The sequence below is a fragment of the Triturus cristatus genome, chromosome 1_1 (genome assembly GCF_964204655.1).
Source record: "Triturus cristatus chromosome 1_1, aTriCri1.1, whole genome shotgun sequence".
Lineage (NCBI taxonomy): Eukaryota > Metazoa > Chordata > Amphibia > Caudata > Salamandridae > Triturus > Triturus cristatus.
In genome coordinates, this window is record NC_140579.1 from 704,849,456 (window position 1) to 704,873,032 (window position 23,577).

Consider the following 23,577-nt stretch of genomic DNA (forward strand, 5'->3'; position numbering starts at 1 on the left):
ACATATTAATGAAAGAACAAAGGTCCAGTGGTACTCTTCCAATATGGTATTGGGTCGAAATGTCTACTTGAAATCCTTTGGTCTATTATAATTATCTCATATAAATGACTTTAGTGAATTAACTAACCTGTCCATTAGCTTTTATTTTAGAAGACCAGGTATATTGCTTACTGTTGTTTTTCCTTGCTGTGTGTGTATATATAATATCTTCCACCTTCACTTGTTTTCCCACTGCGTCATCTGCACTGTCGCCACAATTATTCTATTTTTGCACCTATGCAAACTTGATGAACATACACAAATAGAACTGAAGCTTTGATGAATACTTTAGCTATCATTAATTGGTGTCCTAATGTTTTGATTTGGATAAGTTAACATATTGAGAGAGTCCCACAGGACATTTGTTGTTTCGTTTATATGCATACTCCGGTCCTGGTGCTCTTAGAAGGTGGGTTTTTATAAAAACAAACAGTTGTGCAGCTTCAAAGCATATAGGGTTATGTTGTGCCAACCTCATGGTGGAATAGATACATTTGCATACTTTTACAGACCGTTATATATTAGAAGCTTACCTCCCAACTGGAGTTTCATAACCCCTTTTTGGCACAGTTGTCAATTCCCTGTTTAGCAGCAGTGGATCGAAAGGCTCTCTAAGCGCCTCTATCATGTGAAGAATTGAGTGAGGTGCTAGCTTCCATGCAGACTAACAAACACCGGCCCTAAATGGCTTCCCAGTGGAGTTTTTTTTTTTAATTTAATAAAAAGTAGACTTTGTTGCTTTTGCAGCCCTTCTTAGAAATGTACAATGAGGTGCTCAAATTTGGGGATGTTGCCATATGATCTGCATGGGGCTACCATTTATGTTGTCCTGAAACCTGGTAAATCTCCTCTGCTATGCACCTTCTCCCACCCTATTTCATTAATAAATGTTGAAGACCGGCTACTTGAAAAAGTGTTAACATTCCTCACCAGGGCAATTTCCACCCTAGTCCATAAAGGTGAAAATTGCTTTATGCCTGGCAATAGAAGGTGGCCTTGTTTATGATGGAGGAACTGGAGAGACCTTGTGCCCTTATGCTTGTCAACATAGAGAACGCATTGACCTCCGTTGATTGGCGGTTTCTTTGGCAGGTACTGGGTAAGATGATAATTTTCTAGATGCTTTATACGCAGCTCTGAGCTCAAGGTATGGTCAATGTTCATTTACAGAATCCATTTCCGATAGAGTGAGGCACCTGGCATTGATTTCAGCGTTCTCCATTGTTTGCACTTATCATAGACCCCCTCGTGGAGCAGGTCAGAAGGGACATCCTAGTCCAGGGATTTCAGTGGGGATGGGACATAGAAGATGGTATTGTGCTATATATGCAGATGAGATATTTGGATAAGTCTCGGGTCTTCTTGTTAAAACTGGGGCAAAAGCGTCCTGGTGCTGGTTCTGGAAGATGCAGTTTTGCCTCTGAACCTTCCGCAAGTTAAATGCAATGGGGACTGTTTAAATATCTTGGAGTGCACATTATAGTAGACCTACTCTTATGTAGGGAACTTACTTTGACCCTTCTGTTGACCGGTTTACTCAAAGATACTGAAACATGGAGTGCCTTACCAATGTCAAAGATAGGATGGGTTGCCCTCCTTAAAATGGTGAGTATATTGGAGAGGCGCGGCGAAACAAGATGGCCGCCGTCTGAAGAGCTCCGCTCGGTCGAGCCGGCTCACTACGAAGGACTTTCAGTTTAGCAGCGTAACATCGGTAAAAATTATGTTTATCTACGTCGGAAATGGCACAGTTTGACTCGGCAAGTTTTTAGACCAGAATGTGGTCTTTTTGTCATTTTATTTGATGTTTTGTGCTCTCCTCAGGGAAGGAGCCGCCATTTTGTCTTTTTTTGCAGCGTTTTTCTCCCTTCTGCTGCAGTTATGTTTTTTTTTTTTTCTCTCTGGCCTACTCCTTCTTGCTATTAGTCCCTACTAAAGAGAGGGAGATCTTTTCTTTTATCTCATGTTGCACCATGCTGCTCTTGGATTCCTGCAGTGCCTTTAATGGAATTTTTGATATCTAACTCTCAAACCACTGCTGTAATGAACTATTGCACACGCTCACCAAGTGATGCCCCCAGTTTGCTCCAACAATATAATTTTATTTCCTAGTACATTGTTTTTATGGTGCTGCTGGTGTCGATGACTCCTTCGTTCTGCTCTCATTGATAGCTTGTTGTTTCCCTGAGGCACGTTTCCAGTCCCCTATACTCCAACGCCATTAAACGCTCTGCTGTGTTGGGACTTGTCACTCTTTTGCGCCACACTTCTCTTATTACTGCTGCATCACCACTATCGCTGTTCTGCCTGCTGTCGTTGTCTGCTATCTTCTGTCATTGTCTGCAGGGACACCTTCAATATGGATACTGCGCATTCCAGCAAATCGTTTGCAGGTCCCTCAGGGGGTCGTAAAGATTCTAATGCTTCTGTCAAACGTACCAAAAAAGACCCGCCATCCCCAAATAAATCTCCGTTACCTCTTACTCTTGAGGATATCATGGAGGAGTTGCGACTTATTCGTCCCTTTATGACAGATACAGTTACTACACTTCGGAGGTTGGATGACAAATGGTCTAGCCTAGATACGAGACTTTCTGATGTAGAGCAGAGGATCAGTGATGCTCAAGATGTGGTCGCTAGAGTTGATACACTCACCAAAGAAGTCAGCCAGCTTAAAAAAGTTGCGGAAGATTTGGAAAATCGCAATAGGCGCAATAATTTGCGCATTTATTTATTTATTTATTTAGAAAGTTTTATAGAGCACAAACAAGATCCTTGCGGATATCAGAGCGCTTTACATAACAGCTGGATGTAAGTAGAACAATACAAAATATGCAGGTAAACAATCATATAAAAGGATAGTTGGTGCACATAAAGTAGGAGGATTAAAGCATGGTGCTGTCTATTCTAACAGGAAACAAGAGAACTCAGGTCTGAGGAGATAGAGCTCATGTAAATTTAGCCATGAGAAACGCTTTGACTTCTTTTTTGAAAGAGGCGGAGGAGGCGTTCTGTCTGCTTGCGAGGGGCAGAGCATTCCAAATTCTGGGCGCCATCCCCGAGAAGGATCGATTATAAGTTTTCTTTTTGTTGAACCTTTGGGGTTTCAGTAAAAGGTTTTCAGCACTCCTGGAGGACCTTAAACCCCCAGAGATTGTCAGTTTCTGCGCGAGGTAGCTGGGAGAGCTGTGGTGTAAGGCTTTATGGGTCATGCACGCCACTTTTAGGTGGATTCTAGCTTCAAAAGGAAGCCAATTCAGGGATTTTAAGTCCGGGGAAATGTGTGCAGTTCTTTTCGAGCCGGTGATGAGTCTAGCTGCAGCATTGATCGACGCTCTTAAGGGTGCTGTTTCAGCTTTTGGGAGGCCACACAGGGAGACACTTCCGTAGTCAACACAAGGGATAACTAGCGCTTGTACTGCTAACTTGAGGTCCTCGACTGGCAGGAAGGGTTTCAGTTTCCTTAGGGTACTTATCTGGGAGTTAGCTCTCTTAGTAGCGTTACTGATGTGTTTTTGCATCATGAGGTTGTTGTCGAGAGTGATCCCCAAGGATTTTGCTGAGTCCACGATAGTTGGTTGTAAGTTGAACGCGGTGAGCTGTTTGATCAAGTCATGCATTAAAGGGATCTTGGCCGGTGGTGCTATGAGGAGGAATTCTGTTTTTAATGCGTTCAGTTTGAGATGGTTTTCTGATAACCAAGACTGGGTGATCATGAGTGTGGAGTTGAGCAAATTAATGTCTTCGATGGAATTGATCTTAAGGTATAGTTGTGTGTCATCCGCATACATATGAAATTGCACATTGGATGTTTGCAGGATTTCAGTGAGAGGTTCCATGAACAAGTTGAATAGGGATGGTGAAAGTGCGGACCCTTGCGGCACCCCCAGAGATACAGGAGAGGGATTGGAGAGCGCGTTGTTAACCTTGAATTTTTGTGTACGGTTATGCAGGAAGGATGCAAACCATTCTAGCACTGTGCCAGACATACCCATCCTATGCTCCAGTAGATCTAATAGTTTCTGGTGTTTGACAGTATCAAAGGCTGATGAGAGGTCTAGTAGGATGAGTAAGCACGCACCATTCTGGTCAAGGATTTGTAGCGCGTCATCAAGAATGTGTGTCATGGCCGATTCAGTGCTGTGACCCGCTCTGAAGCCTGATTGGTGTTTATTTAGTAGGTTGAAGTGATCTATGTGATTGGTCAGTTGTTGGAGAACACATTTTTCCAACAATTTGGCCAAGGTGGGGATATTGGTAATGGGGCGGTAGTTGTTAAGGTCGGTAGGGTCAGCAGTGAGTTTCTTTAGAATAGGTGAGACTTGGCCTACTTTGAGGGAGTCCGGGATACAGCCTTGTTGGAGTGAGCTGTTAATGATTTTGGTCCAGAGTGGAAGAAGCCAATGGGAGAGGGCTTTGACTGCATTGGCCGGGAGAGGGTAAGTGAAGTGATTGGCCGGTTTCAGGTTGTTGAGAATCTTGCCTAGGGTGTCTTCAGTGTACGTCTCAAAGGAAGACCAGGCTGCCTCGTTTTTAAGGCAGGCCTTGGGGGGGGGGAATGACCTGTGATGGGTGTAGGTAGGGGGGTGGTTACCGTATGAGGGGCAGTGTGTAGTGCTCTGTCATTAAGGAGATCCTTTATGATGTTGTCAGTCTTCCGATTGAAGGTATTGCGGTTGATGGTATTCCGGAGGATTCTGAGGGGTCGGACATGATCCAATTCCTGAAATCTCAAGTTCTTCAAATTGTTGGTCTCCCAAAATCTTCAGACTTCAACATACAACGTGCTCATCGTTTGGGACCAAGGAACACATCTCCTACATCTAAACCTCGGGGAATCATTGCCTATTTCCTACTATACTCAGACCTCATGACGATTCTCCAAGCTGCGAAGCAGCATAAGCAAATGTTCTGGTCTGGCCATAAAGTTTTTTTCATGCAGGATGTTTCTAAACCTACTGCTTCTCGTCGGAAGGAATTTTTGGACCTTCGACCTGCACTGAGATCCATGAATGCGCGCTATGGTCTAATCCATCCTTGTTTTTTCAAAGTGACTTATAAAGATAGAACTTTTAGTTTTGAAGATCCTTCAGACTTGAAGAAGTTCATTCATACCCACAAAGGAGAACTAACTGTTTTGTTAATGTTTGAATATTATGTCTTATTCTAATCTTATTTTCAAATATAGTCTTGTTTTTATGTTTCCTTTGCTCATTCCTTCTTTGTCTTGCAGGTCCTCCCCTTTCGGTGTTGTTGTCAAGGTTCTCCTTCATATCGCCCTGTGGTTTACACTTTGCGTTTTATCCCGCTGCTGTCTTCTTTTTACTAGATGTTTGGTAAGTTCCTTCATTTGTCCAATTTGGTTGCCTTTTGTCTTGTATTTCACTTCATAGTCTGTCTTCTCCTTTATATGGTACCCTGTTCCTTGCGGCTGTCTCTTCCTGGTTCGGTTGTCTTGTTCTTCGTTGCCCCCCTCCCACACTAATGTCTTTTGTTCAGTTGTTCGTTGTGGCTAAAGCCCTTTGGCTTTTCGTCATCCTTCTTTGGTTACGTTTTGGGGGATTCTGCCCCCCCCCTTTTTTTTTATTCCTTTCTATTCTTTCTCCTTCCCCCACCCTTCCTTCCCTTTTTCCTACCTTCACTTTCCCCTTCCTTTCCTTTTTATCCTTTTCTACTCTATTTTTTTGGCAACATTTGCAATACCTACCCCACTCTATATTTTCCTCTTTCCTATTGTTACATATGGGACTCCATTCTGCTCTGTCCCCACTCCTGCCACCATTTCCGTGGTGGACACAGGCTTTAGCTTTATCGCTTTTGATTCTTCTCTGTCATTTACATCTAACCAGTATCTTTTTTCCCTTTTTCTCACTTTTTCCGCTCTTTTTTAAAGAATCTACCTTTTTTCGCTTATCCTTCTTTTATCTCCAGAAATGAATGGTCTTCGTGTTATTTCTTGGAATGTTAAAGGTATTCGAAATCCTGTTAAAAAACAGCGTGTTTTATCTCATTTAGCAAGATTGAAATGTCATGTTGCATTGTTACAAGAAACTCATCTTAATTCACAAGATTTGTCTTCAATACGTAAGCAATGGGTTGGGGAGGCCTTCTGTTCTCCGGCAGTGAATAACAAAAATGGTGTTCTTATTTTATTCCATAAATCGTTGTCTGTTCAGATACATAATAAGCTCCATGATGACTGTGGTAGATGGTTATTTTTAGATGTTACTGTTAATAATACAAATTTTTCCTTCTGTACTGTTTATGGCCCTAATGGTGTAGATTTAACCTTTTGGAATGATTTTTCCATGCTTCTTTCTTCTCATGCGACTGAGGATTTAATTGTGGGTGGAGACTGCAACCAACTTATGGACCCCTTTCTAGACCGTAAGTCACTCACCAGATACGTACCTAATAAGATGCAAAAGTCCTTTTTTAAGGCCATCTCTTCCAGAGGTCTTATAGATTCATGGAGACTTACTCACCCTGACACTTTAGAATTTTCCTTTTTCTCTCCAGTTCATGCATCACACTCCCGTATTGATTATATTTTTCTTACCCAGCATGCCCTTCAATTCTTGACTAATTCAGAAATAGGCTCTATTCTTATATCCGATCATGCCCCTGTTATAATTGACATGGATTTTCCCTCACCTACTCATACCTCTCGGCGCTGGCGCTTCAATAACTCGCTCCTCCTAGACTCGCAATTTACTGAACAATTTAAGCTCTTTGCAGTGGATTTCTTCACAAATAATCTCCATTCTACTTCTCAATTTTATTTTGTCTGGGATGTTTTTAAGGCTGCTGCCAGAGGATTTATTATTGACTTTGTATCCCGAAAAAAAAAGAAAGCCCTATTAATGTCAACTCAAATTCTTAAACAAATTAAAGGCCTGGAGCATCTTTACTTCACCACAAATTCCTCAGAGGCACTTTCCTCTCTCATTAAAGCTAAAATACAATATAACAAACATTCTTGGGACTCCGCGTGTAATAACCTCCTTAATTTCCATGCCAAGATGTACGGGGGCCGCAATAAAGCTGGAAAATCTCTTGCTAACTATCTCAAAATTAAAAAACAAAAGTCCAAAATAACCACTATTATTGATTCACACGGGAATCATCAGCACACGGATGATAAAATTCTTGATTGTTTTGTTCAATATTATTCTTCACTTTATACTCCAGAGTTCGTTCCCCCTCAGGCCCAAATCGACTCTTTTTTTCAATCTATTCCCAAGTCCTCCGATAGTTTCATTGATCTTTCTTCCCTCGATGTACCCATCTCAGAAAAAGAAGTACTTAATGCCATTGCTCTTCTCCCCAAAGATAAAACACCTGGCCCTGATGGGTTTACGGTTCGTTTTTATTTGTACTTTAAGTATATCCTCTTACCACATTTACTCTCTTTGATCACTTATTTTCTTGACCAGGGAGAATCTAAAGGTTCCTTTACACAGGCAATGTTATGTTTGATCCCCAAAAAAGATAAAGATCCCTCCCTTTGTAAAAACTATCGACCTATTTCTTTAATTAATACTGACTGTACAATTTATGCTAAAATTTTGGCCTCTCGTATCAATAAAATCATTCCCAACCTTACTAACATTTGTCAATCTGGGTTTGTCAAAGGCAGGTCCATTACTGACAATTCGAGAACTTTCCTCAACATTATTCACCTTGCCTCAAAGATGGACTCTCCAGTTGCCGCTAATACATTGGACGCTGAGAAAGCATTCAATAGAGTCTGCTGGGATTTTATGTTTGGTGCATTGAAGTGGCATGGCTTTAGCCCTTCCATCATTCGATATATTCAATTATTATACTCTGCACCCTCTACTTCTATCTGGGTTAATGGTTCTCAATCTCAGTATTTCTCCCTGCAAAGAGGCACCAGACAAGGTTGTCCTCTCTCCCCTCTTCTTTTTATTCTTGCGTTAGAACCCTTTTTAGAAAAAATTCGACGTTCACCATCATATACTGGCTTCACATTTCAGCACATTGATATTAAGTTTACTGCCTATGCAGACGACATTTTACTTTACATCTCTAATCCGACCACTTCTTTACCTTCCCTCTTCGCATTGCTACAAGAATACTCTCTGGTTTCTGGTTACAGACTTAATATAGATAAATCTGAGGTTTTACCCCTTAACAAATTTTGCCTTCCTTACATGTTTCAAGACTCTGGTTTTGCATGGAACCCTGGTTATATTAAATGCTTAGGCATTCTCTATGCTAACACCATTAGAGAAACCCTCAAACTTAATCAGAAAGATATTGTTAAAAAGCTCTCTTCCCTTATAGATAACTGGTCTCCACTTTTCTTATCCTGGTGGGGGAGGCTAGCCACTATTAAAATGATGCTTCTTCCCATTGTCAATTTTTATCTTTCTTTGCTTCCAATCTCCCTTCCACTTTATTTTTTTAAAACAATAAATCGTATCTTTACCTCATTTTTATGGAACAAACGCAAAGCTAGGATCTCTATTTCCCGTCTTCAACAACCGAAAGATTCAGGAGGAGTCAATTTTCCCAACCTCACTCGCTTTCATGCTGCCTTTACTTTTAAACAAATTTGGCCCTTTTTATCTGAACCTCCTCTAACAGCCTGGAGCACCATAGAACTTGCGCAACTTTCACTTTTCTCTTTCTATACGGCTACTCATTTATCTTAGCCTCCGCAGCGTTTTCTTACCCCTATCTTTAAGCATTCCAGAGCACTTGCCCTCTCATTGTTTCGTTCCTCTCTTTCGCAATCAGAATTTCTTTCCTCAACTCCAATTTGGTATAACAAATCCTTAAAGATAAACAACAGAGCACTTTTTTGGAAGGAATGGATTGATAAAGGTATTATTACTTGTAATCATTTACTAGCTGATAACTCCTTACAGGATTACGCTGACATTTGTGCCTCCTTTCACCTTTCCAATGCATATTCCTCTCAATATCCCTTTCTTAAAAAGTCCTTAGCCTTTATTATCTCTCAAGTCGCTTCTCTGCCTACTACTGATACAGCTCCTTCCCAATCACTGCCAGATTTCTCTATTCCTCTCAAGGCCGCGGCTATCTATAAACTACTTCCCTGCCCCCTTGTTGAAAGAACGAAATCTAAACTTGAACTCTCCTGGGAAAAGGATCTGGTTCAAGAGTTTCCTCTTCAGGTTTGGAGTTCCCTATGGTCTAAGATACACACTGTTTCCCGCTCTGCTAGTACTACACAGACTTTGTACTTTTTTTACAATAGACTTTTTTTTACCCCGTCAGAATTGCATAATTTCAAGTTGTGTGATTCCAAAAAATGTTGGTCTTGTTCTCACACCAATAGTGATTTTTTTCATATGTTTTTTCACTGCCCGTTAGTCAAATCTTTTTGGTCTCGTATTTGGTTAAAATTAAATGAAATTCTAGGTACTGACCACTCCTTTCAGATTGTCCATATCTTTCTGGGTGGTGCCTCACCTATATGGAATGTTCATTGTAATGTACGCAAATTTATAGATTTATATATAGCCATTTCAGCCATTACAGATAATTACTACCAATTGCAAGGACACTTCAAAGATTTCATATAACGCCTGGTGGAATTTATTGTGTCATCATCATAGGCTCGACCGTGCTTTTGCCACCACTGTACCTCTTTTGATCAAAAAGGATTTGTTATGGTTGCCATTAACCAATTTCCTTTCTCAAATTGCCCCTTGATTATCTAGTATTATTACCCTTTTTTATTTATAGTTGTTCCTTAGCTTTTCTTATATTTATAGTTACTTGCTTATGTTATTTATAGGATATTTTACTCTGTATATTGACTACTTGTTTCCCCTCCTTTCCTTTCCTCTCTTTCCTTGTCTTCCTTTTGTCCCCTTTGCATACCAAACATAATACCTTCTAAAAACAGCTTTTTCCCTAAGTATATCCCATATGGCAATCTTTTAATCTTGTAAGAATTCATTTGTTTTTATTGTTTTGTCTAATTGCCTAACGATTCTATATTGTACTGATGTTTTACTTGGTTCATTATACTCAATAAAGCTTTCTAAACAAAAAAAAAAATGGTGAGTATTCCCAGGTTCCTGTATGCTATACACAACTATCCCCTGATGATACTGGAGAGATTCTTTCTTAACGTTGTGTCAAGGTTATATCGTTAATAAGGTGAAGTAAGCACGAGTTGCGTGGGATAAATGTAAATAATTGCAATTCATGCAGGGCTAGGTGTAGCTGGTATGCAATTGTAATTTTGCTGCTACACATAATTAATGATTGGTTATTTGGGAACAGAGAAGATCCAGCAATACAGTTGAAAAGTTGTTTTCAGGTGAGAGCATTGGTGTATCTCATTTATTATATGGGCCTCTGTTTCCTGATTCGCTAGGACCAACCACTAAGGTGGTGCCGGTTGCCTGGTGAGCTGCCTTACAGTGGATTGCGTGGTATGATAAGCTAACTGTGAAATACCACTATGGTGGGGCACCAGAGTGCATCAATGAATGAAAGTTATTGATATTGCGCACAGCTACTCCAAGAGTGTCCCGGTGCTAAGCATCAAAGTCAGATACAGAGAAACAGAATCCAGCCGTTAGCTCCGATGTTCTAAATACTAAAGAGGTATGTTTTCAGTGCATTTTTAAAACTAAGGTCCTTGATCATTAATCTCCGAGGTCTAGGCAGCTGGTTCCACAGGCCCAAGGCCAGGACCATAAAGGAAGTACCCCCTCTCTGCTACTTTTTAAAGTGGGGAACTGTTAACAGCCGAGCCTGACTGGAGCTCAGCAGTCTCTGTGGTCTGTAAGCCTTATACTTTCGTTCAGAAATGAAGGATCCCGGTCGTGGAGGGCTTGGTGTTTCAAAGTTAATGCTTTCAACATTACTCGCTTGCGCACTGGAAGCCAATAAAGCTTCTTGTGGAAAAGTGAAACTAATGAGTGCTTAGGTAGCTTGTACAGTTGGCGGATTGCCATATTGTGCACTACCTGTAAATACTCTGGGATGCCCAGGTACAAAACTGACATAATCCTGCCACAATAGTATCAGAGCCCTAACTACTGTGACCTGTGCTTCCTGAAGGATCAAGTACAAAAATCTCCTGAGCAGATGGAGAATCCAGACACCGGATTTTCTAACCGATGTATCCTAAGCATTAGAGGAGAGATTTGAATCGCTCGGAACTCCCAGGTTTTCTTGCCACCTCTATGGGGGGTGGCAGAGGCAGCACGCTATTTGGCCAGGCTCCTGTCCATCCCGATAGGGAATTTGGCCCAAACAATAGAGCCGCGATTGATTACACTAAAGATTGTTCTTCCTGAGCCAATCGTGTAGTGCAATTGACAAAGAGCAAAAGTGTCTTTGGCGCTCACGGAGTCCCCTTCATAGGTTAGCAAGAGCTGTGTATCGTCCACATAGAATAATCTTAATGCTGAACGATTCCAGAAGGTTTGCAAGAGTACACAGATAAAGGTTGGAAAGGGTAGGGCTCAGAGCAGATTCCTGAGGCTCCCCTTATCTCAGCTGTTTGACTTTGGAAGAGTATGGTTTAATCCATACTACCTGCTCTCTTTCCTCCGGAAATGATCCCAACCATCCAAGGGATAAGTCTGCCACGCTTCGATGTTCCAGTCTTTTTAGCCAGATGCTGTGGTCCGCCGTGTCAAATGCTGATGACCGGTTCAACAGCATCAATGCCACATTAAGACCAGCATCCAAACTCAACTTAATCGCTTCAGCGATTTCTAGAAATGGTGTCTCTGTGCTATGTCACCAGATCCTGGAGCAAAAGCCGGTGTTTTGGGACAGCCAATTTTAGCCTAGATTTTGAGGATCTTATCTTTAAAGAAGTTACTTGGTCTCGAACAGATCATTTAAGTAGACACCAGAAGATGGGCTTTTATTTTAAGGTCTACAAAACTGGAGACAATCTTAAAAATGTAATTGTCAGCCTCTCTAATGGGTTGGGTATAAAAAGAGCAACGATCTTTTAAAAAAAATATTTTATGTTAAATATTGAGGGTCAGTTTATAGCAAACTTTGTCCTCGTCTAGATATTGGCAATGCAGCTCTCTCCACGACCAGCACCTGGGAGAACCATCGGGCTGAGCGAGCCTTACACCACTTCCTTGTGGACCTCATAAAAACTGTCGAATCGGCCCCTTTCAGGAGCCAGTTTGAGATCGCTTGATCACACTCATTGACCATAGCTGAAAGTGGAGGTGTTGTCTCACCCAGGGCTCTTTTAAGATCAATGAGTGAGGCCTTATTTCAAGATCTATGTCCTTGCTCCTGGGTGGAAGCTCTTCTTTCCACTTAACACACTTATGTCCAAGCGATGGGGAGCAGGAAATGGTCAGACCAGCACGCCTGTACCGGGCTCTCCCAGTGAACTGATAGGTTAGATATGATACCATCAAGGGCGTGACCCGCTTTGTGTATGGGACCCATCAATGGCATGACCTGCTTTGTGTGTGGGACCCATGTCTACACGTGTTAGATTGAATCAGGCTAGGGATTCTAGAAACTGGAGGGACCGGGCATCATTTACCTTATCCAGATGAATATAAAAATCCCCTAAGATCATAATGTTTGAATAATTAATACAAGGCCTGGTCAAGAGAAGCTAAAAAAAAATCTCCTGCATGGCCCGGGGAAGGGGGGCGGAGGGGGTAAACCAACACACCTGAAGAAGTGTGTGGAAATGGGGGATATGCTAAAACCGAGGGTTTCTGCACCCTTCAGCTCATCTAGTTTGAATGTCTGGCACTGAAAAGTCTTTCTGAAAATAATAGTAACTACCCCCCCTCCGTTGCCCACCCTGTCTGCATGCGCATACACCTAATTATCAGGGATGGTTTAACTGTAAGTCGAGACAGGACTCATCCATGTCTCTCTCAGAAAGAGCACATCCAATGTGCTTTCTTCTAGTAGACTGTATTTGTCGAACGCTTGTTTAGAATGCCTTAGGTAGTGGTGGTGTGAGGTTTTAATTGGTTGGGTATTTCTAAATTGGGGGGGGGGGGTCTATGTTGAGGTTCACACCTTAAGCCCTTTAACCAAATCTCCTCTGAATTTAGTTTATACAAAAGTCAATTATTCAATTTCTTTTCAGCAAAGATATGCCTTCAGTGTATACGGCACAAGATTGAATACCCTCCCTGACTAATACTATAACTCCCTGGAAGCAAAAGTTACCATTGAACCATTAGAGAAAAAAGGGATCTCTTACATATACCGATCCATAATAGCTAACGCACCCTGATCAGTTGATGCCTTAGGATTCAGTGGGAGGAAGCCATTGTCCCCCTGGAACATTATGAATGGCTCATGGCGAAAATGGACAATAAAAGACTTACCATGTGGGCATGTGTGAGTTTTGATACAGTTTAAATATTTACACAGATATTACTACATACTTATATAAAATGGGGAAATTCCCACATGCGCGATGTTACATAGATTCTTGCAAATTTGGCCTTATGGTGTGGGCCTCGCATATATTTCTGGAGTCTGGGTCAAAATACAGGCCATAATCGCTCTTATTTGTATGATACTCTTCACACTTACCACACACATAGCACTTTTGGGGACCACAGAAGAGGAAGAGTATGATAGATATGCATGGGTATTATTAAGGTAAGCAGTTTCGTGGCAAAATGGAATATTGCTCACTATTGGGTCAATAAGGCTATCATACCGATCTTCGAGTGACAGAGGGGAACCTGTAAAGGTGAAGAACCGCCCTCCAAACTAAATTTTGTGTTGCTTGATTATGATGTAGTGAGTTGCTATGTGCAGCGTGATTTACTGTTTCTGTTGTGTTTAATGACGAAATCCAATTAAACAATTTCAATTAAAAAAAGTAAAACTTATGCACCAGCTCCGCCATCCAACATCATCTTCATCTCCTTCTCGGCTAAATCCTGTTGACTTTCCTTGAAAACAAACGTTGCTCCTTTATAAACTCTACCTTAAAACCCAAAATCATCTCTAAATCCTAATAATTGCTTGTTACTATTGTTTTCCAATTCTTGTAGTACTTCTGTACTCTACCTCCCACCTGTAAACGGGGCAAAAATACAGTGTATCTCGGTAGTCACTGTGCAGTGCTATGTAGCTTTCAAGAATTGTTTGAGGATTGTCCTCCTCTCCCTCTTTGGGGGGATAAAAGCCTGCCACGGCATGAAGTCCATGAATACATCTCTAATTTGGATATTTGCTGAAAAAAGCTGGACGAACTTCCCTTTCTTCCGATCCTGCTTAAAAACAAATTGCCAGGAACCTTCCTCACCAAATTTAGGACTTTATATAGAGTTGTGAAAGTATGGATAAAGTTTGAAAGTTTGCCAGGCCCTAACCATATAAAAATCCTTTAGCATCCAAACTGACCTCCATCAGCCAGCTCACCCATGTAAGGACTGCTCTCCTTTTAGAACTGAATTAGTGTTGCATATCCACCTGATTAACTTGTAACCTCTTTCTTCATATCCAGAATTTGTACCTGTGGACCCACTATATTCAACAATTTGTCCTGGCAGTCTTAATGGTTTCTCTGAACCTTTCCAGGAATAGCTCCACAGTCTAAACAAGAAGTTAATTCCAGACCAAGGCTTGAGTGTTGCACGCACATTTTCCTCTGTATAAAGCCTCAAGCCTTCTGCCCACCTTATTCCCCATCCCTCTTTATTCAGAGGCTTTCAAATGAATTCTCTAACATACTGTATCGCATGAACCATGCACATCTATTCTGGGCTCTGGGTGTCCCTTATTGAGTGAGGGCTGACCATCACCACCTTCTGTGGATCCTAGAGGTATCTCTTCATGTTGCCCTCTTTGTCTGTTTAAAAAAATAATATTGTTTTTAAACAACACACTTGTTTAATCCTATCTTCCTCTTAAGTCAAGAATGCATTCATCACAAAATTATTCATTGCTTCTCATGGTCTCATAGAGATCAGACTCTTACATCTCCTCCTCCTTCACATATACATTTCTCTGGGCCACAGTTGGCACCTTCCTTTGTGTGCTGTTCTGGACCCCTCTCAATTTATGTGGTGATATGACCTCCTACTCAAATTATGCTGTAAAAAATCTAATTTCTTCCTTGCAAACATTCTTTGCTTGCGGTACTTGCTGCCCCGTATTCTTTCTATCCTTTCCTTCTTCCTCCTCTGACATTAACCAAAACTCTCCATCTGAAACATTGCCTTTCCTTTTCACACTTGTTACTGACAAAACCGCCTCCTTCAGGCAGTAACCTACTTTTGCCCCAAATGTCTAATCGCTTCCTCCTGAATTTCTCGGCTGGGTATCTCCTCTCTAGATCCCCTGTCCGATAAAGGTGTGCTTTTTTAAAAACAAATTTTTTATTGCATCAAAAGTCTCATACATTGCAGAGCTCCTTACTCCAGGAAACGTCTGCCATAGAAGACATTGCATTTCCAGTGACGTTTGATACACACATTTCTTTATCATCGCTATTGTAGAACCAAATAACATAAACACATTAAACCCCCCCTGCTGCTTTAACTCGCCACTGCATCGTATTTGCCACAGCATACCCTGGTCCCACATCAAAGGTCTCCCGCTGTCCCCCAAATCCCCTACCCCAAGGGCCATCCTATCCCCATAAATGCCAATGAGTCCAACGGGGGAACTGGATTAAAGTCCAGGCCGTGATAATCTGCTCATCTCTTCCAAATTTTGGGATGCTTTTGTGTGCAACCCCTGGCCTTAAATATTGGAGTCTCTAACCCCATGCAGAAATCTAAACTATTCTTTCAAGCTGAGAGAGAAAGGGCGGAGCTGTTGCCTTCCATCCCTTTGCTATATACCTTTTCACCAACGTCAGTCCCAGTAGTAACAAGTGCCGCTTGTAGATGTTACCACCTATACCCTCCAAGATGTGCAGGATTGCCAGTCTGGGAGAGAAAGGGAGTTCCCACCCCAACACCTCGGCCAGACCGGCCATGACCCTCCTCCAAGAGTGCTGTACAGTGCCAGATAGTATGCATCAGGGAACCCTCTTCTTGATTGCAGCGCAAACATATCGGGAATGTAACAAGATCCACCCTCCACAGCCTGAGCCTGGTATAGTACACCCGGTGGAGGTATTTGAATTGAATGAAGCGCAATCACATCGCTATGGCTGCCTCTCTAGGAGACGCCAATGCTTCCGTCCAGTCATCACCATCCAGCTGACCAATGTCCCCAGCCCATGAGTCTCTAAGTTTATCTAATGTATTGGCGCTGTGTTGCCAGGCACTGGTGATCTTTGATATCTTGCAGTCCTGTAGATCACCCATGAAAACCTTGGCTTCCACCAGGCTGAACTCAAGGAGCGCTTCTAGTCCCGAGATACTGGGGTAAATGGCATGCCGAAACTGGAGGTATTTATAAAACTGGGTTTTCGGCATCTGGTACTCGTGTTGCTAATCCTGGAATCACTTTAGCGTCAAGCCTCACATTACGTCTCCTAACGTCGAAATGCCGATATTATCCCACCCCCGGAACCCAGATAATGCAGCCAGCTGCAAAAGACGACCATTGGACCACAGTAGGGTTTCTCTGGTCAGCTTATTCCACCACCCCATTTTGCGGAGAGATTGTTTCCATACCTGGAAGACCACTCTTGTGGCTGGCGGAAGAGAATTGCGCAATGTCGCCGAGTACACTATGGTATGAAGAGTGTATTCCCCCATACACCGCTGTTCCACTGCGTAAGCGGGGTCCTTCCGGTCCCCATACCACCATTCATTCAACACCAGCAGATGCGAAGCCAGATAGTGCGAGTGCACATCTGACGTGGCTAGTCCACCACAATAAGTGGATCGGAAGCAGATCCGCAGCGCCACCCTGGACGCCCCGCCCACAGGAACTGCCCTAGTACCGCGTTAACTTGGCAGAACCACACAGGAGATACTGAGAATGGATGGTTCCGTAGCTGATAGAGCAAACGCGGCAGCGATAGCATCTTGAAGATAGTCGATCTGCTAAAGATGGACATATGTGACCAGTTTTTCATCTCCTCGCGTACCCGTGCCCAAATTAAAACGTGTGCTCTTTTAACTAACACTGTTCTACTTTTACATCTTAGAACAGATCGGGTAGCGTAGCAGCTATCGCATACAGCTATTCCTCCAGTCAGCCGGGCTTTCCCAAAGAAAAGCACATCCACAGATATTCCCAAGCAAATATGGCTGGCTGCAGGAGGGAACACTCTGCGAAAGATCCTTTGTAAGAGTGTTTATTTAAGTATAACAGAGAGTAACGGAAGGCAGGTCCGCACCCCTTCAGCCTGCAGTCTTCTGTGCTCCCACAGAACACTCTACGCATCACCAGAGGCTACATTCTTTATTAGAACATATTACATAACCCTTAGAACCCATTACATCAACAAGCCCATAACACATCCCCTCTCTTCTAATGATATGACAAACAAAATACAGGGACCCCAAACCTAAATAAATGGAAGGCAGGTCCTCACCCCTTCAGCCTGCAGGTCTCTGTGCTCCCACAGAACACTCCACTCATCACTAGAGGCTACATTCTTTATTAGAAGATATTGCATGCTCTCTTGGAACCTATTACATCATCAAGCTCTTAAACATATGCAAATCTCAGTGTTCAATATACATCTTGTTCCTGTGGACCATGTGCGTCTGTCACCACCCTTGTGCACTTCCCTGTGCTCTTACTCCCATGACAGTAACTGAGAAGCTCCTGACCCATGTACGCAAGCTAGATGAATAGTAAGGCCTCATACCAACATGGCTACGTGGTCTTGCACAACCAGTGTTAACTCACACTGTTGAAATTGCTTTCCTGTTAACCTGCCCACACTGCAGAGAACTTCCCTAAACTCCAATGAAAGATCTCTTAATTAAAAATGAAACGTCTCCTGGTTGCACTGTCTGTTCCAGGCTTCAAAAATCTGAGACCCCAAGGTTCTATCAAGCCTGCCAGAATGTGCTCAGACATCACACTTATTTAAATGAGTCTTAAAAGATAATCCCTCTTTCCAAACCACTCTCCAACCTAAATGATCATTCAAAATACAGATCTTGAAGAAAACATATACTCAAGTACTTATCTGCCAAGATGCAGTTTCAAAAGAGGAAGAGTTTTAGAATGCGAAGGGGTTAAGGAGTCCGGGCATTCCAGTTTGAGTGTTGCTAAGAAACAAGTTCTGTATTATTTAAAGCGCTGTCAGGAGTGGCAATAAAGAGAGATACATAATGATATCCTCCGGACTTGACATAAAATTGTAGGCTGCGCACTGTTTGAGCTTGCTACCACCATGCAGATTTCTATGTCAAAGGAGATGAGCATGATTTTGAACTCATTGGTGTTCGCGAAATGTCTTGTTGTGATGTACTAATTACCCTATGCACTCTCCCTACAGTGGTTCTCTGCCTTGCTGCTCAGCCTATGATGAGGTCATATAGAATGTTCAGTGGGTTTGGATTGAAGAGAGAATCAGTTGGTGTGGAAGGGCTGAGCAGCGAGGAGGCTGCTCCTGGTGGGGCACTTTTATGGATCAGAACATCCTCCTGTAACCTAGAACCTGTGATGTAACTTGAAGAATAAAACTACTACTTCTACCTACAAGACATGCCTGCGCACCTTTCCTCATTTTAACACTGGCGACGATCTCAAAGAACCTACGTGAGTTACCTTGAACGGACTGGTACCTAAGAAACTGAAGAAGCACATTTGAAAGAAGCAAGCTGGCAGTCCAGAAGCCCCACCAGTGACCAAAAGACCAGTCAGCCCCATCGTGGACATGCCAGTGTCTGCTGAACTTGGGTGAGTCTTCCCCAAGTGAGTAACTAGATTAACAGAAGTTCCGGTCATTCCTACAACTCCTTTATGGTGTCCCTCAATCACCGCCTGCCAGTTCCTGCTGTTACTTCTGTGGAGCCTGCTGTCGCCCTGCTGTTTTGTATAATGTGTTCCTGTTTTGCTGTATTGGGAGTAAAAGGAAGCTGTAACGATTTGGCAGTGGTGACATCATTGATTTTATTACCAATCTAAAGCCTTGGATGAGTATAATATTGACAGTGTGTGTTTAGCACAAGTTATGCTGTGACGTTGTGGACTTTTACTGTAGTGTTAACAGTACGAGAACTTGTCTGGATGCATTCCGCAATCGGGGGTGTGAGTCGAGCCCGGAGGAGTATTTGGCAGCATTTTCACAGCGGTGGCTGTTGGAGTACACTGGTAATTTGAGGCGGTGGAGACAACGGTGAAAAGTTGTCTCGGTGCCAGCCTCACCCTGTGTTGTGACTGGAGACGACTTCAGAGAAAACTACACTGCTGGCAATACATTTGTCACTGACTGTGAGTAATTTGTTTTTTTTTCTGCGCATTTCCGATGTGTTGTGCAGTTGAAAATACACAGTTGCGTTAATGTGCGCAAGCCTTACCGTGTTTGAAAGATGCTCTTCTACTCATTCTTTACGCGGGATAATCTGTGCATTCTTAGCGCGAGACGATCTGTGCGAGCTGAAAGTGACGTCACATTGGATTCAAGGTCCATCTCCTTTGGAAGTGACGCTAAACAACGCACTGGCGGCCATTTGAGCTCTATGGGAAGAATTCCTTTGACTTTGGTAATGATCATGACGTTTCCTCATCTTAGTGTTGGAAGATGCAGTCTCGCTCTGCATTTGTCAATAAAGTTCATCCGACTCCTTGTGGATCGCGTACGACGCCTCAGGATGATCGTTTCCTCTCCTCACAGTTTTTGCTGCAACACTTTACATGTAAGCACAGCAGTGGTCTGTTTCAACGTATGGTGGGGAGTTTGTGTCTTCGTTGCTGCAGAAACTGGACACTGGACTTTGCTAGCAGATGGTGTGCCATTAACAAGGACTTCATGACTGGGAAATTTCGGGTGAGTGATCGCTCACCGGAGTAAGAGACTTTCTTTTTTGTGTTCATTTTAGTACTGTAATACTGTTTTGTGGGGCTGGTTGCAGTGTAGTGACTCTTGTTTTTAGGGAGTTCTTGTGTCCTTTCTATGTGTAGGGTGTGGGGTGGTGAGTGCAGGGTGTGGGGCGGAGAGTGCCCCAGTTTTGGGTTTGTTAAGAGGTGTGTCCTCTGTTGTGTGGCGGCTGTGGTCTGTGCGTGTAATTCACAGTTTTTTTGGATACCCTGAATATGCTTTGTTTTGGGTTTAAAAATACCCATAGAGTGTTCGAGAGTGTTTTTGGGTTAAGAATACCCTGGATTTGTTTGGGTTTAAGAAACCCTGGATTTGCTTTGAGTTTAAAAGAAACCCTGGATTTGCTTTGGGTTTAAGAAACCCTGGATTTGATTTGGGTTTAAAAGAAACCCTGGATTTGTTTGGGTTAAAGATACCCGGGATTTACTTTGGGTTTAAAGACACCCATATTAGTTTCTAGAGTGTGTTTTGGGATTATAATTGCCCTGTCTTGGTATGGGTGGAGTCTTATTCCTTTTCTTTGAGGTAGACCTGTCCTGCCATTAGTATGTGCAGTTGAGGGTTGTAGATCCCTGTTCTGCTGCAGTCTTGTGCCTTAGTTTGTGGCGCAATGGGTACTCCATGTGGTGTGGTGGTATTGTACCCCCAGTTTGTAATGTGAGTTATGGTGGATAGCATCCACTGTTTTTAAGAATGTATCTCTTTATCTTGCGTTCTTTGTTGTCTATGATCCTTATCAGGGGGAAGGATGTGTTATAATATTTTGTTGTTAATGCATCCTCCTTTGCTGACATGTGTATCTTATCACCTTCAGTCCTTTTGAATGTTTTTGATCATTATAAGGGGGAGATGTGTTGTCATGTACTGATTACCCAATGCACTCTCCCTACAGTGGTTCTCTGCCTTGCTGCTCAGCCTATGATGAGGTCATATAGAATGTTCAGTGGGTTTGGATTGAAGGGAGAATCAGTTGGTGTGGAAGGGCTGAGCAGCGAGGAGGCTGCTCCTGGTGGGGCACTTTTATGGATCAGAACATCTTCCTGTAACCTAAACCTGTGATGTAACTTGAAGAATAAAACTACTACTTCTACCTTCAAGACATGCCTGCACACCTTTCCTCATTTTAACATGTCTCTCTCTGAACACCTGTAATTCCAGAGTTGTCTGGCTTTCATATTCTATTGGTGTACTTGGTGGCCACAGAACTCGTGGTAAACATTGTGCTTGACAAGTCTCCTGGCTTAAGTTGTGGCCAAGGACTCGCAGTCCCTTGAGCTGTATTTAAAAATGTGCCATTGATCAGGCGCTCTACCCCTCTGTCAGGCTAGTGCTAACAGGGGCTGTATCCAAGCACTGTGCTCCATTTCTCCCTATTTTACCAAGAAGAAGACTTAATATGAGCAATGAGACAGGTGAGCTAAAACTTTTAATGTCTTAGGATATCCTTGATCTAGGCTTCAAACCGTAAGCAAGAGATTTGTAATATGTGTTCTATGCATCTACCAATTGAGGTAAAAAATCTACATGGTTACAGTGTAGTCAAATCGCCAACTAGTGTTCACCAGATTTCAGCCATCTCTGTTTTGTTTTTTTGTTTTTTTTTGTAGAGTTTTATATAGCGCGAACTTGACCCGAATCCAATTAGGTATCAGAGCGCTTTACATAGCAACAGTTCCAGTTACGTTACATGAGGACACACATTCATTTTTTGTTGGGCACGGGGAGAATAAGTGATTTGCCCAGAATCACAGGATGTTCAGCGTCGTTACCGAGACTTGAACCCAGTTCCTCAGGTCCGAAGTCGAGCGCCCTAGCCGTTAGGCCAACTCCTCTCCCCCACAAAAACCTTGCAACTGTTCTTGATAGTGATTCCCTTCTGTCCAGATACTTCATGGGTATCTATCTATACCAAATTAGATTTTATCATGGCAAACCCAAATTCACCCTTCAGAACAGGAAATCAATGAATTACTGGGCCTTAGTATCCCTTCTTGTTTCATTTTACACTACACCAAAAGGCAACGCTCTCCCTCCATGACAACCAGTGGTGTGTAGCGAGAGACTCCTGGACCTTGCAAATCATCCAGATGGGTTCATTTTTGGGCATTGTTGGGCATTTTTGGGCATGTTGTAGCCCCCATCATAGTGGTCAGCAGAATGTCAAGTGGTGTCTGTAGAACTGGCAGTAAATAAATGATTTCTAGAGCTGGGGAGACAAACTTACGGTGGGTAAACTAGCATAATCTTTTCATGAAATTCACTAAAGGTTTAGCAAAATTACTCCTTAAGAGCAAAATGTGGTTTGCAGATCTACCTTGTGACTTTTTTCACACTACCACAATCTTTGCACAAAAAAGTCTTGTGGCATACTGGCATGAGACTGGGTTGAGCAGAAAATGTTTCTTAGTGAGATGTATTGTGTGTGGAAAACTTAGTTGAAATGTGAAATTTTTAGACATCTGGCATAATGTTATATTTGGAAATTATGTGGATTTTGCCTACATGATAAAAATTAAACTCAGACCCAGGGGCGGCTCCTCCATTGGGCGGAGGAGCATCAACCCACTGCTTTCTCGCAGTGCGAGAGGCAGAGGCGTAACATATTATGAATACCATTTTATGTTTCTGTTTCTAGCACTGCAAGAAAACAGAAAGAATGGTTTGGTTGGAGGTGGGCGGGCGGGTGGGCGGTCCTGCTGGAGGGCATGGGAGGAGTGGCTTGCCCACTGTTGTGGGGGCTGACTTGGGCGCTCCATGTCGGCTGCATCCAGCCTGCATGGAGAAAACGGCCTCCCCATAAACGCCTGTGCGTTCGGCGTCCCAGCCAATCACAACGCTGGCATTGCAGCATTGTGATTGGGTTAGGGGAGGAGAGGGAGGCTGCCTGCTTCCTGGGACTCGGAGCAGGGAGAGGAGGAGACGCGATGCAGGACCGTAGACAAAGGTAAGTTTTTTTTAATTTAAAACTCTGCCCGCGAGTCATGCCGGCCGCGACTGCTCAGGCCTAGGTAGAGACTGCGTCTTTCAGAAAAAGAGAAAAGGGCATTCACTATTGCTGTTTCCTAGCTTAGAACATGTATGTGTTAATGCTAATTTAAAGTAAATCTATACCATTAATTTATGACAATATTTAACATAAAAATATTTAAATATTTTTAATATTTATTTTTGAGTTTAATAAACTTAATTTTTGCCCATACTTTACTATGCGGAAATTTAGACTGGAGGATCTTCCTATGATAAAGTATGTATGATAATGACAACATTTTTTAAATATATATATAAAAAATATTTTTATGTTCAATAGTAATGTGAATTCATTTTTCAAGTTTGCTTTAAATTTCGAACAAAACAACATAGTGCTAGATCACTATTAAATTAATTTTGAAATAAAACTTTAATTGCTCCACTGAATGGAAATATATTCAATTAAAAAAATATTAGTAATTAAAAAAAATATTCTCACTAAAGAAAAAACTATTTTTTTTTAATTTGATAGTGATGTGTATAGCATTAATTAAAATGTATTTAATTATTTTTAATAGGATTAATACAATGTTGCATTATTTAAATTCCAGATAGATTATTAAAATATT

The 23,577-nt window shown here is 42.3% G+C and overlaps 1 long non-coding RNA gene across 1 annotated transcript in view; it reads left to right on the forward strand.

The window, feature by feature from the left end:
* Positions 1-21,076, forward strand: part of LOC146870918 (uncharacterized) — a 46,336-nt gene extending 25,260 nt beyond the window's left edge. The window contains exons 2-3 of the long non-coding RNA XR_014979828.1: positions 5,273-5,375; positions 18,437-21,076. This is a non-coding gene — a long non-coding RNA (uncharacterized LOC146870918). The remainder of the gene's footprint in view (positions 1-5,272; positions 5,376-18,436) is intronic.
* The last annotated feature ends 2,501 nt before the right edge of the window (positions 21,077-23,577 follow it).